The sequence below is a fragment of the Bubalus bubalis genome, chromosome 7 (genome assembly GCF_019923935.1).
Source record: "Bubalus bubalis isolate 160015118507 breed Murrah chromosome 7, NDDB_SH_1, whole genome shotgun sequence".
Classification (NCBI taxonomy): domain Eukaryota; kingdom Metazoa; phylum Chordata; class Mammalia; order Artiodactyla; family Bovidae; genus Bubalus; species Bubalus bubalis.
Window position 1 is genome coordinate 36,885,681 of NC_059163.1, and position 17,195 is coordinate 36,902,875.

Genomic DNA, 17,195 nt, shown 5'->3' on the forward strand with positions numbered 1-17,195 from the left:
TGGATTTATTTTTATTCTTATTGTAATTGTTTTAATAAAAATAACTTATGATTGATTAGAAAATTATATTTACTAATTAGTAATCTATTGACTTAGCAGAAACTTTGCTTAAACTGCTGACCTCATATAGTATTACATAAGCATTCAATCAAAACAAGTTGATTTATGATTAGTTTCTGGACTCTGTACATCATCTACTATGAATATTTATATTACATTGTAGGGGTATGTTAGTTGTTCAGGCATGCCCGACTGTTTGTGACCCCATGGGCTATAGCCTGCCTTGCTTCTCTTTCCATGGCATTCTCCAGGCAGAAAGCCTGGAGTGGATACCCATTCCCTTGTCTAGGGGATCTTCTCTACCCAGGGATTGAACCTGGGTTTCCTGAAGACTTCCCTGGTGGCTCAGACAGTAAAGCGTCTGTCTATAATGCAGGACACCCAGGTTCAATCCCTGGATTGGGAAGATCCCCTGGAGAAGGAAATGGCAATCCACTCCAGTACTATTGCCTGGAGAATTCCATGGACAGAGGAGCCTGGTAGGCTACAGTCCATGGGGTCGCAAAGAGTCAGACATGACTGAGCGACTTCACTTCCTTCACTGCAGGTAGATTCTGTACTATTGGGCCAGCAGGGAGCATGTTACTTTCTAGGTAGTTAAACTGTTTTAAATGAAGACAAAACTTCATTAAAGCTCCTTAATCACTTAATAATTTTTGTGTTAATCTGTTCATTCTCCCTTTTCAACTATTTTCCCTTATACATTTGAGTATCACCTGTGTTCTAAGTGCTGAGGATACAATAGTGAAATGGTGTTTTAGCAAATACTATGTTCCTCACGCATTCAAAGAGGAAGATGTCCATCTACTTTCCAAAGGCTAATCCTGCAAATCTTTTTAAACTTAATTATTAAAGAAACATAATTATGAGTGTAGGAGTTCAAGGTAATATGTTTGATATTCTCTTATCTATAGACTGTAGTATGAGGCAGATGAAAGAAAATAGTTTGATTAGTAATGTAAATAATATGAAGACAAGAGAGAGCTCTTACTGACTTGTTCACATCTGTATGCAGTTCAGCAACTTGTATGTCAGCAACTGCCCAAGGTGAACATGTCAAGTTCTTTTTGCCTGTGGCATGAACATAATGAATTACATTTGTCTTAAAGGAACATAAAATCCCAGAGGTCTAGAGATAGAAATATAATGCAAACAGTCTCATGCTATTTTTCCACAGACATCTAAATTTACATGTTTGTAAAGTATGTCTGTGTGATAAAGAGTTAAAGATTGGACCCTTAAGAAATTAGTCATTTGCAGTGGACTAATTTCTGTCTTTTTATCTTATTTTTGTATCTGTATTATAAAGTTACCTATTTTTCTCTAGTTTAAAATGGCACATGACTTATTTCTTAATCTTTTTACACTTAGAAAAAGGTTAAACATTCCTTACAGATACATTTTCTGATTGACTTTAATTGTTAAATCAAAGTTAAATTTTCCTGACTAAATGCAGTTAAAAAATATCTCCCACAGTGAAAAAGTATTAATAAATTAATAATGTTTTTGAAGCTAAGTATAATATTAAATGAATTCCATATCAATCAAAAAGTATGTAACCCAACACATTTCTAGCTGCATAGATGATTTTATAACTAAGATGAACCATAAAAGCCTTTACAGTAATTGAAAGGCACATATATCTGCAAGGAATGAAAAAAAATGGCTATTGTGATAGTTTGGTAATTGTTTTTTCTCATTTTCCCACATTTTTCATAATGCTATAAAAGCAGATTGAGAAAGCACAGATTTTTGCACATCAGAGAGATCTGTGTTTTAAATCAACTCCAAGGGTTATTAAATGAATAATATTTGGCAAGTTATTTAACCTCTTACTCAGTTTTTTTTTATCTGCACAATGTGAGTTAAGAACCTCATAAGGTTGTTATAGAGACAAATGACATTGAAACTTGCCTCTGCTTAATTTAGCACACACAATAGACTAGTGACTTAGTTAATAATATGTTAAAATTTATAGATAACATTTAAATCATTTTTAATTCAAACTTCCTTAAAGAATGGGTTTCCCTGGTGGCTCAGAGAGTAAAGAGTCTGCGTGCAATGCAGGAGACATGGATTTGATTCTTTGATAGGGAAGATTCCCTGGAGAAGAAAATGGCAACCCAATCCAGTACCCTTGCCTGGAAAATCCCATGGAGAGAGGAGCCTGGCAGGCTGCAGTTCATGGGGTTGCAAAGAGTCAGACATGACTGAGAAACTTCACTAAATAACATCTCTGAGGAGGAGAAGATGACAGAGGATGATATGGTTGGATAACATCATTGACTCGATGGACATGAATTTGAGCAAGCTTTGGGGGATGGTAAAGGACAGGGAAGCCTGGTGTGCTGCAGTCCATGGGATTGCAAAGAGTCAGACATGACAGAGCGAATGAACTGAACTGAACTGAAGACTAATAGTCAAGTATCATAGCTGTATTTAAAATTTGCTTTTTATAATAACTCTATGAGCTATATGTACTATTATGTAACCTCACTTTACAGATGAGAAAAGTGAGTCTCTAAAGGGTGAAGCAACTTGTCAATAGTAATCAACTCATAACTGCCCCAAACTGACCTTTGAATCCCAATCTCAGACATGTTTACTCATTCTTTTTCAACAACATTTTATTCAACTACACAGTAACAGCATTATTATAAAGGGGTTTAACAGTGGCAAAGCTCATGGTTGTAGAACAACAGGTCCTCAAATCTGTAAAAGGCTGTTTATTTCTTTGTCTCCATGATTTCTTATCTATATGATTTCTATTGCTTGTACTGGTATTTGCAGATAAATTTCCCAGCTTGTATATTTCCAGCTTGTATATTACATTCTGACATTTGGTTAATGTCAATAAGTTCAGTGGTCCTTAAGACCTTGGTAGCTGCTATGTTGACTCACCACACTTTCATAGTTTAGTCAGTAAATAAACAATGAACTCAAATGTATTTAGACAGTTTATTACTCAAAGCACAGCAAGCAGCATAAGCTTAATGTTTGCATCTGTTCCTTTCTTCCCCCAGGTCTCGTGGGGGTAATTCAGAGGTAGTCCCAATTGTATCCATGCCTATGTTCTGTTTCATAACTAAAGATTGGCAAGATTAGAAAATCTCCAGTCTCATACAAAGATTGCCAGTAAACCTGCCTTCCTGCTCTCCAAAGACAGATTTATTTTTTATAACCCTGGAATACAAGCAAAGAAGGCAGCGAGAGATTCCCTATCTTTATTATACTGGTTAGAAAACATATATACTATCTTTCTCAGAAAGAGACTCTATCTCTAGCCTCCAAGGCTATTTGCTTTGCAAGCATCCTTGAAAAAAAAATAGTCCAGGACAAAAGCCATCAAAAGACATATAAATATGCTATGGAGAATTGCTCTCACAATAGTTAGTCCTAGTAGGTATTCTGTCCATTTTGCTTCAACTTGCTTCTTGACAGTAATTTAGGCCATTTGAAAATTTCCTATACTCTGCATTGAACCCCTTGTCTAGCTAATTTGCCAAGACTTTGCCAAAGATTTACTTCATCCCTTGCTTCATGGACCAAATGGAAAGCCCATTAATTTAATTCAAAGACCTTTCTTGGGGCCTGGGAAAGTGAAATTCCAGCTCCCTCCCTGCCCAACCATGCTGTACTTCTTCTTTGAATTTGGCATGAACAGTGGAAAAAGGAGAAAAGGGTGGCAGAAGATGAGATGGTTGGATGGCATCATCAACTCAAATGGATGTGAATTTGAGCACATTCTGGGAGACAGCAAAGAACAGAGAAGCCTCTTGTGCTGAAGCCTATTTGCAAAGAATTGGACATGACTCAGTGACTCAACAACGACTGGCCAGTGTTGGGGTTGAAGCAGGTTGTGGGGAAATCTTGTAGAATCTATGTGGATATATAAGCAAGAACAACATCTTTCCAGGTTACCCTCAACCTCTCTGACACATCTTTGTCTCATAAAGTAGGAGGTCAGAACCTAAGTGACCCCATGCCCCTGATCCCAGTTCCGCTCTCTGAAATCTACTGGAAACAAAAGGTTTCAACTCTGAATCACCTTCACATTCCAAAAGCATAGCATATAATTATCTATCTACCTACCTATCTATCCATCTAGTATGTCTATTTGTTTGTCCATCCAATAATCCATCTATTTGGCTCACCTAGCTACATATTACAAATGCTATATTTGACTTCTCTTGCCTTTTCTCTTATTGTTTAGAGGAACTCATAAAACCCTTGCTCTCCTCTCTCTACAAAACCCATCTTTCAATTATGTTTCTTTATAGCAAAATCTTATATAGAATGTCAGAAAATGAACATTAATATTTTTTCACTTTTGCACATATATGGTGATGATCCAAATCCTCCCATCATCTCAACTCCAGCCCCACATCTTGCTTTGACCAGGAAAAATGACACATTTAAGAGAAGGCAACTGAGAAACTATGTCAGTGTATACCTAACTATTATCCTGCTTGCAAATTATTGTTTATTACATCTTGGTTCTCTAGGATTAAATTCAGGACCACCATGACTGGTTAACACCTAACACTGACTAGTTAGTGTTCCATCTAACACTGATTAGTGTCCCCCATTTTAACAGTAATAGCTTTGTATCTGCCCTAACTATTGTTTTCCAGAGAATAATTCCATTTTTCCTCAGCACTAGGGGTAGTGCTATACATGTTGTCAATACTACTTTCACAGGGAAAAATCAGATACAGTTAAAAAAAATCAGATACAGATAATTTCTAGACAGAAGGCTAATAGGAAGATAACCCTACTGAGTACATTATGGTTTTTTTCTATGGCTTCTTCCTATTCCAAGTTCCTAAGTGCTATGAACATGAAAAACAATGATAGAAATCTAAAAGCTATATTCTACTTTTTAAATGTTTCCCACATTTAACCATTTAAATCTTCTGTTATATATTGGTTATGACCATGCTCTTTAATTGTCAACATTATAATTTTTAGTACACACTATGAAAATGAATCAGCTTGGTCACTGAATCACTCATTTATTTTCAGCTGTCTAACATTCATTTCTCTCCTCCCAGATGCTCAATTTTATATCCATTTTTATCTTCTGCATTCATTTTCAATATAATGAATACAGGCAATAATAATTTCAGACAATTAGCATCTTTTAGCAGCTTCAAACAAATCACCCCCACTGCAGTTTACATGTTACCATTTTTATTTTCAGATATTCAGAAGAGATTCTTGAATATTCATTTATCTTTGTTTTAACTCTGGCCACAAAATTTGGCAAGATATTGACAAGAACTCTTGTCTAGAAATTAGGAGATCTGATTTTTTCTCTGGTTTGACAGTGACTATATGTGAAGGCTTGAGAAAGAAACAAGTCCCATTAAACTCTGTTTTGCATCCCTAAAGTGAAGAGGCTGAATTATTCTCTTCTAAGATAATTTTCTCCCCTTCGTGGATCACAGCCTTGTCAGACAAAGAGGCTAAAGCTCCAATACATTGCCTCCTGATGAGAAGAGTTGATTCCCTGGAAAAGATCCTGATGCTGGGAAGGCAAAAGGAGGAGGGGGCAGTAGAAGATGAGATGGTAATGCAGCATTGCTGATTCAATGGACATGAATTTGAGCAAACTCCAGGAGATAGTGGAGGACAGAAGAGCCTGGCATGCAAACATCCATGGGGTTTCAAAGAGTCAGACACAACTTAGTGACTGACTAACAATAACAACATCCTTTTCTGTAATCCCATGATTTTTTTTTCTATTTACTGTAATTACTTATACAAATAAAGTGCTTTCCAGGTGGTGCAGTGGTATAGAGTCCCACTGTCAATACAGGAGATGCAAGAGATGCAGGTTTCCCTGGGTCTGGAAGATCCCTTGAGGAGGAAATGACAACACACACCAGTATTCCTGCCTGGAAAATCCCATGGAAAAAGGAGCTTGGCAGGCTACATATAGTCCATGAGGTCACAAAGAGTCAGACACGACTGAGGATGCATGCACATACAAGTAAAAATACAATTTAAACAAAAATATAATTGTGAACAAAGTAAAAGTCGTTCAGTTGTGTCCAACTTTTTGTGACCCCATGGACGGTACAGTTCATGGAATTTTCCAGGCCAGAATACAGGAGTGGTTAGCTGTTCCCTTCTCCAGGGGATCTTCCCAACCCAGGAATCAAACTCGGGTAGCCTGAATTGCAGGTGGATTATTTACCAGCTGAGCTACCAGAGAAGCTTTTTGTGAGTTGTGAACAAAGGCTTATTAAAGGCTTACCAGTGAAGTCCTTTTTGTGAATTGCAAACAAAGGCTCAAATACAACTAAGTGTAATTCATTGGCTCATTAATTTGCTAAATACTGAAAATATGTCACATGTTAAATGCAGATTTAACTGCTGAGCCACCAGGGACTCAGCCAATGCAGATTAGCATGCATTTAACTTGTGATACATTTTCTGAGTATAGAATAGAATGAGTGACATCATGAAGAAGACTGAATATATTTATATGGTACATCTAGAGAGCACTTGTTTGACACTAAACCATAAGTAACCTAATCAAAAATTAATTTAAGAAAATGAATATGTTTTTAGTCAACAAAACCAAAGAAGTTGCTAATGAATTAGTTTTGAATGAAAACTAAGAAATATTTTCACATGTTGTTTGCTGATCAAATAATACACTACTTTAACAACTGTTTATTATACTATGTGAAAAACACTATACTAAATGTTGGCACACAAAACAGAACAAAAAATTCTTGCCTATACACTTGTTCTTCTTGGGATCTTTGTATGACTTGATTCCTCACTTAATTCACTGGAGGACAACCTCCCTGAAGATAGGAAGAAGCAAGTGATGATAGAGAAAAGTCAACGGTGACTCTTACAATTTTTTGCCTGAGCAAATTGGTGATGAAAATGCCAGTTCCTAAAATGTAGAAGACTGGAAGATGCTCATTGCAGGGAGGAAGCCAATGCTTCTTTTTATGTTATATTTTTGAGAAGCCAGTTATGTATGAAGGTCCCTGATGGCTCAGCAGTTAAATCCTCCAGTGCCAGAGACTCAGGTGATGCAAGTTCAATCTCTGGGTCAGGAAGAACTCCTGGAGAAGGAAATGGCAACCCACCCCAGTATTCTTGCTTGAAAAATCCCATGGACCATAGAGCCTGGGGGCTACAGTCTTGGGCTCACAAAAATTCAGACACGACTGAGCATGAGATTGATGTATGAAGGTCAATTAACAGTTGAATTTATGAGTCTGAAGGTATGGGAGCCCATCAGGACTGGTGATATAAATTTGGGATTAATTAAGGCATCTGGAGAGTTAAAATTGACAGAGAAAAGAAGAATTTTCATTATCCTGTGATGTGAGAAAACACTGAATGCATTATAAAATTATAAAGATATTATATTTTAGGGGAAAATTGATTTGTTTGTACACTACAGTCTGAATTGAAAGATAACTTTATTTCATATATCTCTTACTGCTAACCCTTATGTCATAGATGGAAACTATTTCAAAGAGCTGGAAACAAAATGAGAAAAAAGACAATAAGAATTACCACAGAACAGATGACAAAGAATAAAAAAGATGACATTTCTAGGACCAGCATCATCTTTTATTTACCTACTCATTTATATTTGAGTATATTTGTACCTCAAGCACTTAGGTTCTTTCAAGTCATAGTTTTCTTTATTAATTTCCTTTGCCAATCACTTGTGACATATTTGTGATGATGAAAAGTATTTAGAATATTTTTCTTTTTCTTTTTTCCAATTAACAAGAATGAGAAGAGTTATGGAGAGATAAACTACATTTCACCAAAATTAGAAATATTATCTAACTTGTTAAGTCAGATGGAACACACTTTTCTATATCTGCACTACTAAACTGTAGAGGAGTAAGAAAAGGAACAAAAGTGGCAGGTAACAACTATATATGAGTTTCCCAGGTGTCTCAGTGGGAAAGAATCTGCCTGCCAATGCAGGAGACACAGGTTCCTTCCCTGGGTGGGAAAGATCGCCTGGAGAAGGAAATGGCAACCCACTCCAATATTCTTGCCTAGGAAATTCCAAGGACAGAGGATCCTGACTGGCTACAGTCCATGGAGTTGCAAAAGAATTGAACACAACTTAGTGACTAAACAACAGCAGCAAAGTCTATATATGCATCCATCTTCAGTGAGAATTCCATGGACGAGCCTGGTGGGCTACAATCCATGGGGTCACAAAGAGTCAGACACGACAAAATGACTAACTATAACTTTAACTCCGTGAAAATGGCCACATTCTCCTACTGGTAACTGCGGCCAGTGACTTGGGGGCTTTGTGGTGAGTGCACCTAGACAATGATAGACTTGCCAAATTTTTACAATGAATAATACTTATGCACCTAAGGCACTGTTAAATGTTTGATATTGAAGTTCAAGTCATCAATTATGCTGGATCATTGTCTTTTTCCTTAATAGATATTTTATATTTTAAAGTCCTGTAGAAGTGACACAGAGCCTATGTAGACATTCTCAAAATCTTTAACAGCTAGAAAATGTAAATTAAGACTAAAATCACTTTATAACTATTAGACTGGCAAAACTTGAAAGGTTGGATATTGCCTGAAACATGCAATGGTCTTGGGAATGTAAATGATAGGTTATTTTCAGGAGTAGCAATGCCTCAGCATTCTCCTAAATATTTTAAATTATTTTAGAGATCCACATAGAGACGTATGCAGGCATATTCACTGAAGCTTTACTCACAGATCAGTGAGTTGGATGTAAAGTGGGTGATAATCATTAAGAAAGAAATAGGTGAAAATATGGTGGCTGCAAGTGGTAGATACAACAGTTAGAAACAGTAAACTAGATGGATACAAAACAATATGCATAGCACTTAAAATAGTATTTAGTAGAAAAAAGGAAAAAGTAAGAAAAGTAAGTAAATCACAGTACAATTTACTTAGAAATACATTTACATAAACAACTTGTAAGACACACAAAATGCATATTAAACACAATTGTGTGGTTGCTTGTTTTGGAGCAGGGGGTAAAGGGGACCTTGAATAGAGAAAAAATAATAATTTCACATAAGCTGTGCTACAAAGCATTAAAAATACTTTTTTCATAAATATGTAAATGGCTATTCAAACTCATATGACTTAATGAAGTTTTCTAGGTCAGGGGTCCCCACCTTTGGGATCTAATGCCTGATAATCTGAGGTGGATCTGATGTAATAATGTTAGAAATAAAGTTCAAAATAAGTGTAATACCTTTGAATCATCTAGAAACCGTCCCCACCCTCTCTGGTCTGTGGTAAAATTTTTTTCCAGAAAACCAGCCCCTGGTGCCAAAAAGATTGGGGATGGCGGCTCTAGGGAATAGTAAAAGATAAAAGAGGAAGAGTCTACCATGTAACATGTACCACTACAAATATTTAGATGACAGACAGAGAATACACAGCAAAGGAAACTGAAGAATGAACATGGAACTGTCAGTAATACCTAATACTTATACAGTCCTTAGTAGTTAGAACAGCTGGTTTCTTAAAAAGCTGACTAAACCACAATGCTGAATAGTGTCAGAAAGAATAGGAGATCTCAATGAATCCCAATGGGAAATCACTTTTAAAGGAGTTCAAATGCCCTAAGGCTTTACATGAAATGAAAAGCTGAGCCCAAAGTCACTCAGCATTTTTTGAGGGCTATCATGGCCTAGGAGAGCCTCATGGATATTACCAACCTGCTATTGTCAATTCCTAGTTATCAAAGATAAAATTATATTATGTAAACTTTCTAATTGTTTTAAAGAGTTCTATCAAAAACAAAGGAGGCTGACCTTCAGAAAGGACTGGGGACTTAGAGTATCCAGGACACAACACTCTCCACTGAAATCATGTTGGATAATGAAAGTGTCATAATGAGTAATTATAGATTGCGATGATGTGCTGTGTCAAGAACATGACTTCTATATGCATGGTGTACATTTTTTCAGTGTTCATAAATCATCATTCAAGGTAATCTTGATAGAAGCCAGAAAAAATGAAAAGATATTAGAAAAGTTATTCAGCATGTAATAGAATAGAGTGAACCCATACATTTGTAAAACATCACAGAGAAATACAGGGGAGTAGTTATAATTTATAATGAAATCTGAAGGAGGATGAATGAAGAGATTAGTTTCTAATTTGTTTGGCAAATGGTTTTGTTGTTTAATTTTAGGTTGTACTGATAAAAGCAGTGTGATGCTTTTAAAAGAAAGGTCATAACATAAATGCAAACCTAGCAGAATTAAAAAAAGAAGGCAGATCTGATTTATTGCAGGCTTCAGCTTGGGAAAGATACAAATTAATAAATTAATGAATGTATTAATGATCTTCTGATTGAGAAAGAAGGGTGACCTATAGAAAATGTGTGAATACAAGCAGGCTCCATGGCAATTAGTACTAACTTTGATTCTTATTAATAGAAAGCACATTACAAAGACAAGAAGTTGTAGTTGCTCTCAGGTTAGAATTTATATAAAATAAGAATTAAAAGATGCATTCACTGTGGAATCGAATACTTGGCTTTGAATTATAGCTCTACAACACATTTGAAATGTAACACTGATGATTAACTTAGCTTTTCATGCTTTCATTTTAATTTCTGTGAATTCCAAGTTTTAGTACTTAATTTTTCTGATGATTAACTTAGCTTTTCATGCTTTCATTTTAATTTCTGTGAATTCCGAGTTTTAGTACTTAATTTTTCAGGTTGTTGTGAATGCTAATGTATATTCTGTGTGAAGCACATAAAACAATACTTGCTATGTAACAATTATTATAAATAAAAGACCTAAAATAGCTCAGATGATGAATAATTTCTACTACTTTCATCTTTGAAATGTAGACTTAAGTTATCATCTTTATCATATGGATAATTTATCATAAAAAAGCTCCTTTATTCATATATATATATATATATATATATATTGTTTGTGTGTGTGTGCTGCATACTAAGTCATTTCAGTTGTGTCCTTTGGGACACCCCAACTCTTTGGGACCTCATGGACTGTGGCCCACTAGGCTCTTCTGTCCATGGGATTCTCTAGGCAAGAATACTGGAGTGGGTTGCCATGCCCTCTTACAGGAGATCTTCCTACCCAGGGATCAAACCCACATCTCTTAAGTCTCCTGGATTCACATGTAGGTTCTTTACCTCTAGCACCACCTGGGAAACCCATGTGTATATATGAAGTGAAGTCAAGTGGGCCTTAGGAATATTACTATGAACAAAGCTTGTGGAGTTGATGGAATTCCAGATGAACTATTTAAAATCCTAAAAGATGATGCTCTTAAAGTGCTGCACTCAATATGTCAGCAAATTTGAAAAACTAACCAATGGCCACAGAGTTGGAAAAAGCTAGTTTTCACTACAATCCCATATAAGGGTAGTGCCAAAGAATGTTCAAGATACTGCACAATTGTGCTCATTTTATATGTTAGCAAGGTAATAAAATCCTTCAAGCTAGACTTCAACAGTCTGTGAACTGAAAACTGCTTGGTGTACAAGCTGGATTTTGAAAAGGCAGAGGAACCAGAGTTCAAATTGCTGACATACATTGAATCACAGGAAAAGGAAAGTAATTTTAAAAAATAAATAAAACACCTACCTTTGCTTCAATGACTATGCTAAAACCATTGACTGTGGGGATCATGACAAATTGTGGAAAATTCTTAAAGAAGTGGGAATGACAGACCACCTTACCTGCCTGCAAGTCAAGAAGCAACAGTTAGACTCAGACATGGAACAAATGACTGGTTCAAAATGGGGAAAGGAATATACACCAAGGGTGTATATTGTTACTCTGCTTATTAAATTTTTATGCAGAATACATCATGCAAAATAACAGGTTTGATGAATCACAAGCTAGAATCAAGATAACCTGGAGAAATATAAATAACATCAGATATGCAGATGATACTATCCTAATGGTAAAAAGTGAAGAGAAACTAAAAAGTCTCTTGATAAAGGTCAAAGAGGAGAGTGAAAAAGCTGGCTTAATACTCAACATTCAAAAAACTAAGATCCTGGCAAATCAGGTCCCATCAGTTCATCATAAATAGGAAAAAAATGGAAAAAGTGACAGACTTTATTTTCTTAGGCTCCAAAATCACTGTGGACAGTGACTACAGTCATGAAATTAAAAGACACTTGATAATTGGAAGAAAAACTATGACAAACCTGGACAGCATATTAAAAAAGCAGAGACATCACTTTGTTGACAAAGGTCTATATAGTCAAAGTTATGGTTTTTCCAGTAGTCATATACAGATGTGAGAACTGGACCATAAAGAAGGCTGAGCACTGAAGAATTGAAGCTTTAAAACTGTGGTGCTGGAGGAGAATCTTGAGAGTTCTTCGGACAGCTAGCAGATCAAACCAGGCAATCCTAAAGGAAATCAACCTTGAATAGTCTTTGGAAAGACTGACACTGAAGCTCCAATACTTTGGCCACCTGATGGGGTAAGATGACTCATTGGAAAAGGCCCTAATGCTGAGAAAGACTGAAGGCAGGAGGAGAAGGTGATGACAGAGATGAGGTGGTTGGATGGCACCCTCAACTCAATGGACTTGAGTTTGAGCAAATTCCAGGAGATATTGAATGAAGGACAGGAAAGCCTGGCATGCTGAGTCTACCGGGTTACAAAGAGTTGGACAGGACTTAGTAACTGAAAAGAAAACAACAGTTTGTGTGTGTGTGTGTGTGTGTGTTAGTTGATCACTCTTTGCAACCCACCAGGCTCCACTGTCCATAGAATCCTCCAGGCTAGAATACCACAGTAGATAGTTATTCCCTTCTCCAGGATATCTTCCTGACCCAGGACTGAACCTTCATCTCTTGCATTGCAGGAGGATTCTTTACCATCACCAGGGAAGTTCCCATATATGCTAATATATATATGTTAATTACATATATATATATATATATATATATATATTTAATTATAAACCTCTGGCAGGATAATTTGAAAAATCAAGAGGATTCTGAAAAATTAGACAGGTTATGAAGGGGAAAAATCAACAGCAAAACAACTAGCTCCAAAACAGGTAGATGGACTAAAAAACCACATGAAAGTGTAAGTCACTCAGTCGTGTCTGATTCTTTGAGACTCTGTGGACTGTAGCCCACCAGATTCCTCTGTCCATGGGATTCTCCAGGCAAGAATACTGGAGTGGGCGGCAATTCCCTTCTCCAGGGTGTCTTTCTGACCCAGGAATCGAACCCAGGTCTCCTGCATTGCAGGCAGATTGTTTACCATCTGAACCTGCCGCCAGGGAAAAACACATAATCAGAAGGAAATTACACAATTCAAGGCAAACTATAAGCAGGGGTATATGATGCTAGAAATAATATTTTAAAATCAAGTCCCAAATATTGGGCATTGCTGAATCCTTTCTGTAGATGATCAAATTGGTCTTGGAGACCATGAGTATGCTGACCCTGCAGGTATAGCTCAAGTTTCTCTGAAGATGGAAAGAAAATAAATAAAGAAGAGGAATTTCAAAACCAATAGTTGGTCTTGATAACAGTGGCTGTACCATTCATTAATTTATTTTTACATAGAATGGTAGTGTCATCAAATAAACCATTTTATAAATACAAAACTTGAAAATAATTTTCCTTATCTTGATCCCAACAACATAGAATTCTCAAGAGATTTCACTACTCTGTTTTAAGTAGCATAAATATACCAATAAAAGGAGACACCTAAAGAAGACTCTCAAAAGACATGAAAAAAAATATTAGTTACAATTTTTATCCATCTATGTTTTATTGGGAAATTACTGCTTACTTGATGAAACCCTCAATCACAAGTTCAAAAACTGTAACTTAGGTGTTTGAAATTTAGGACACTTTCTCTATTTATCTGCTAGGGAACAATGAGAAATTATGTGTTGTTAAGACATAAGTAATGAGTTTGTAGAAAGACCTAAGTTAAAATCCAGCTCAAAATTAAACCTGACCAAGTCATTTACGCTCACCTCAATTTTCATTTTTGTAAGTACGGATGTATCAAGCATTTTCTGACTTCTACAGAGGTGTAGTTGGGTAACGCATAATCAACAAACAAACAAATCTAAAAACAAAGCTCTTTTTCAACTTTGGTTTAAGTAAAAACTTAAAAATTAAAAATTGACAGCTCTAAGATTTAGCATGGTTTTAGTAAGAGACTTGCCTTGAACTCGAATGACATGTGGGAAGCAGGATTATTCACTGAAACTAATCTCATGTTTCTGTTATATAAAGGCAAATAAAAAATCAATTCTGCTTTTAAAAAATTGATTTGGGATCAAAATTACATATAAATCTTAAATCAACATTCAAGATAGCAAAATATATTAAAGAATTCTTAATGCATATTGATAGTCACTAAGTGAAGGCAACATGATTGATACCAGTTCTTGTCCTATTCATTCATTCCTGTCCAAATGATTTCCAAGGAAAAATTCTTCCCCTACTTCATTCTATTTTTAAATTGTCTTCTCTATCCTAAAGCTCAAATTTTCTAAACTCTCTGACTTAATACATTAAGCACAATTCCTACAATGCTAAAAGCAGGCTGAGAAATTTGGTAATTTAATTATCTGAGTAACTCCCTGGAAAATAAGCAAATTAAAAATTTTAATTATTATTTATGAAACAATAATTATCGTTGAATATTATATTGAAGATATTCTTTGGAGGATTCTATAGATGACAATGAAAATATTTCAAATCTGAAAGATTCAGTTCAGTTAATTTCAGTCGCTCAGTTGTGTCTGACTCTTTGCAACCCCAAGAACCCCAGCACGCTAGGCCTCCCTGTCCCTCACCAACTCCCAGAGTCCACTCAAACCCATGTCCATTGAGTCAGTGATGCCATCCAGCCATCTCATTCTCTGTCATCCCCTTCTCTTCCTGCACTCAGTATTTCCCAGTATCAAGGTCTTTTCCAATGAGTCAACTCTTTGCATCAGGTAGCCAAAGTATTGGAGTTTCAGCTTCAAGATCAGTCCTTCCAATGAACATCCAGGACTGATTTCCTTTAGAACGGAGGAGGGTTCAGGATGGGGAGCATATGTATACCTGTGGCAGATTCGTTTTGATGTTTGGCAAAACTAATACAGTGATTCAGGCTTAAAAAAAAAAAAAAAAGAATGGACTGGTTCGATCTCCTTGAAGTCCAAGGGACTCTCAAGAGTCTTCTCAAACACCACAGTTCAAAAGCATCAATTCTTCAGTGCTCAGCCTTCTTTATAGTCCAACTCTCACATTCATACATGACCACTGGAAAAACCATAGCCTTGACTAGACAGACTTTTGTTGGCAAAGTGATGTCTCTGCTTTTGAATATGCTATCTAGGTTGGTCATAACTTTCCTTCCAAGGAGTAAGCGTCTTTTAATTTCGTGGCAGCAATCACCATCTGCAGTGATTTTGGAGCCCAGAAAAATAAAGTCAGCCACTGTTTCTACTGTTTCCCCATCTATTTGCCATGAAGTGATGGGACCAGATGTCATGATCTTAGTTTTTTGAATGTTGAGCTTTAAGCCAACATTTTCACTCTCCTCTTTCACTTTCATCAAGAGGCCCTTTAGTTCTTCTTCAATTTCTGCCAAAAGGGTGTTGTCATCTGCATATCTGAGGTTATTGATATTTCTCTCAACAATCTTGATTCCAACTTGTGATTCTTCCAGCCCAGTGTTTCTCATGATGTACTCTGCTTATAAGTTAAATAAGCAGGGTGACAATATACAACCGTGATGTACTCCTGTTCTGATTTGGAACCAGTCTGTTGTTCCACGTCCAGTTCTAACTGTTACTTCCTGACCTGCATACAGATTTTTCAAGAGGCAGGTCAGGTGATCTGGTATTCCCATCTCTTTCAAAATTTTCCGCAGTTTATTGTGATCCACACAGTCAAAGGCTTTGGCATAGTCAATAAAGCAGAAATAGATGTTTTTCTGGAACTCTCTTGCTTTTTTGATGATCCAGCGGATGTTGGCAATTTGATCTCTGGTTCCCCTGCCTTTTGTAAAACCAGCTTGAATGTCTGGAAGTTTACGGTTCACGTATTGCTGAAATCTGGCTTGGAGGATTTTGAGCATTACTTTACTAGCGTGTGAAATGAGTGCGGTTGTGCAGTAGTTTGAGCATTGTTTGGCATTGCCTTTCTTTGAGATTGGAATGAAAACTGACCATTTCCAGTCCTGTGGCCACTGCTGAGTTTTCCAGATTTGCTGGCATATTAAGTGCAGCACTTTCACAGCATTATCTTTCAAGATTTGGAATAGCTCAACTGGAATTTGGAAGATTAATATAGATTTAAGTTTATTTTAAAATTTCTTCTTTCCCTCTCTAAAAGCTACCCTTTTATTTCTGGTTTCAGTTACTAAAACTTTTCAACTCCAAATATATATTTAATCACATTATAAAATTGTTCTTATTTTTGCTATATCACTCATAGTGTTGTACAGAATCTTTATTTAAATGGGACAATGATCTTTGAATTTACCAGTAAGAATTAAAAATGTGATGAACACCTTGACTGGTATCCTGAGTTTAATATGAAAACTGTCTTCCTTTTACCAATGCTATTATAGCTTAAGAGTTACTTTCTGTATAGCCCTTCTTCCTATCACTCACAGACTCTCGACAATCTAGTTTATTGGCTATAACCAATCTAACTCAGCCATATCCCATTTTATTTTCTTTAGTGTAAAATAAATCTTTTTGTTTCTTGTAAAATTAAAATTGTCTGACTCACACTTGTATTAGAAAGAGTATATCTCACAATTCTTTATATTGACTTACTCGTGTCCAAAGATTGAATGGTCTGATTAAGATTCAGAAGATTCTCTCCCTCCTTCTTCCCGCCCTCACCTCTTGCTCTTTCTCTCTCTTGTCCTTTTTCCATATGCGATATCAGTGGTTCTACTCTGTTACTTTTTCTACAAGATGTTGACTTCACCTTCTGGTCCTTTCTGCTGCTGCCGCTAAGTCGCTTCAGTCGTGTCCGACTCTGTGTGACCCCATAGATGGCAGCCCACCAGGCTCCCCCATCCCTGGGATTCTCCAGGCAAGAACACTGGAGTGGGTTGCCATTTCCTTCTCCAATGCATGAAAGT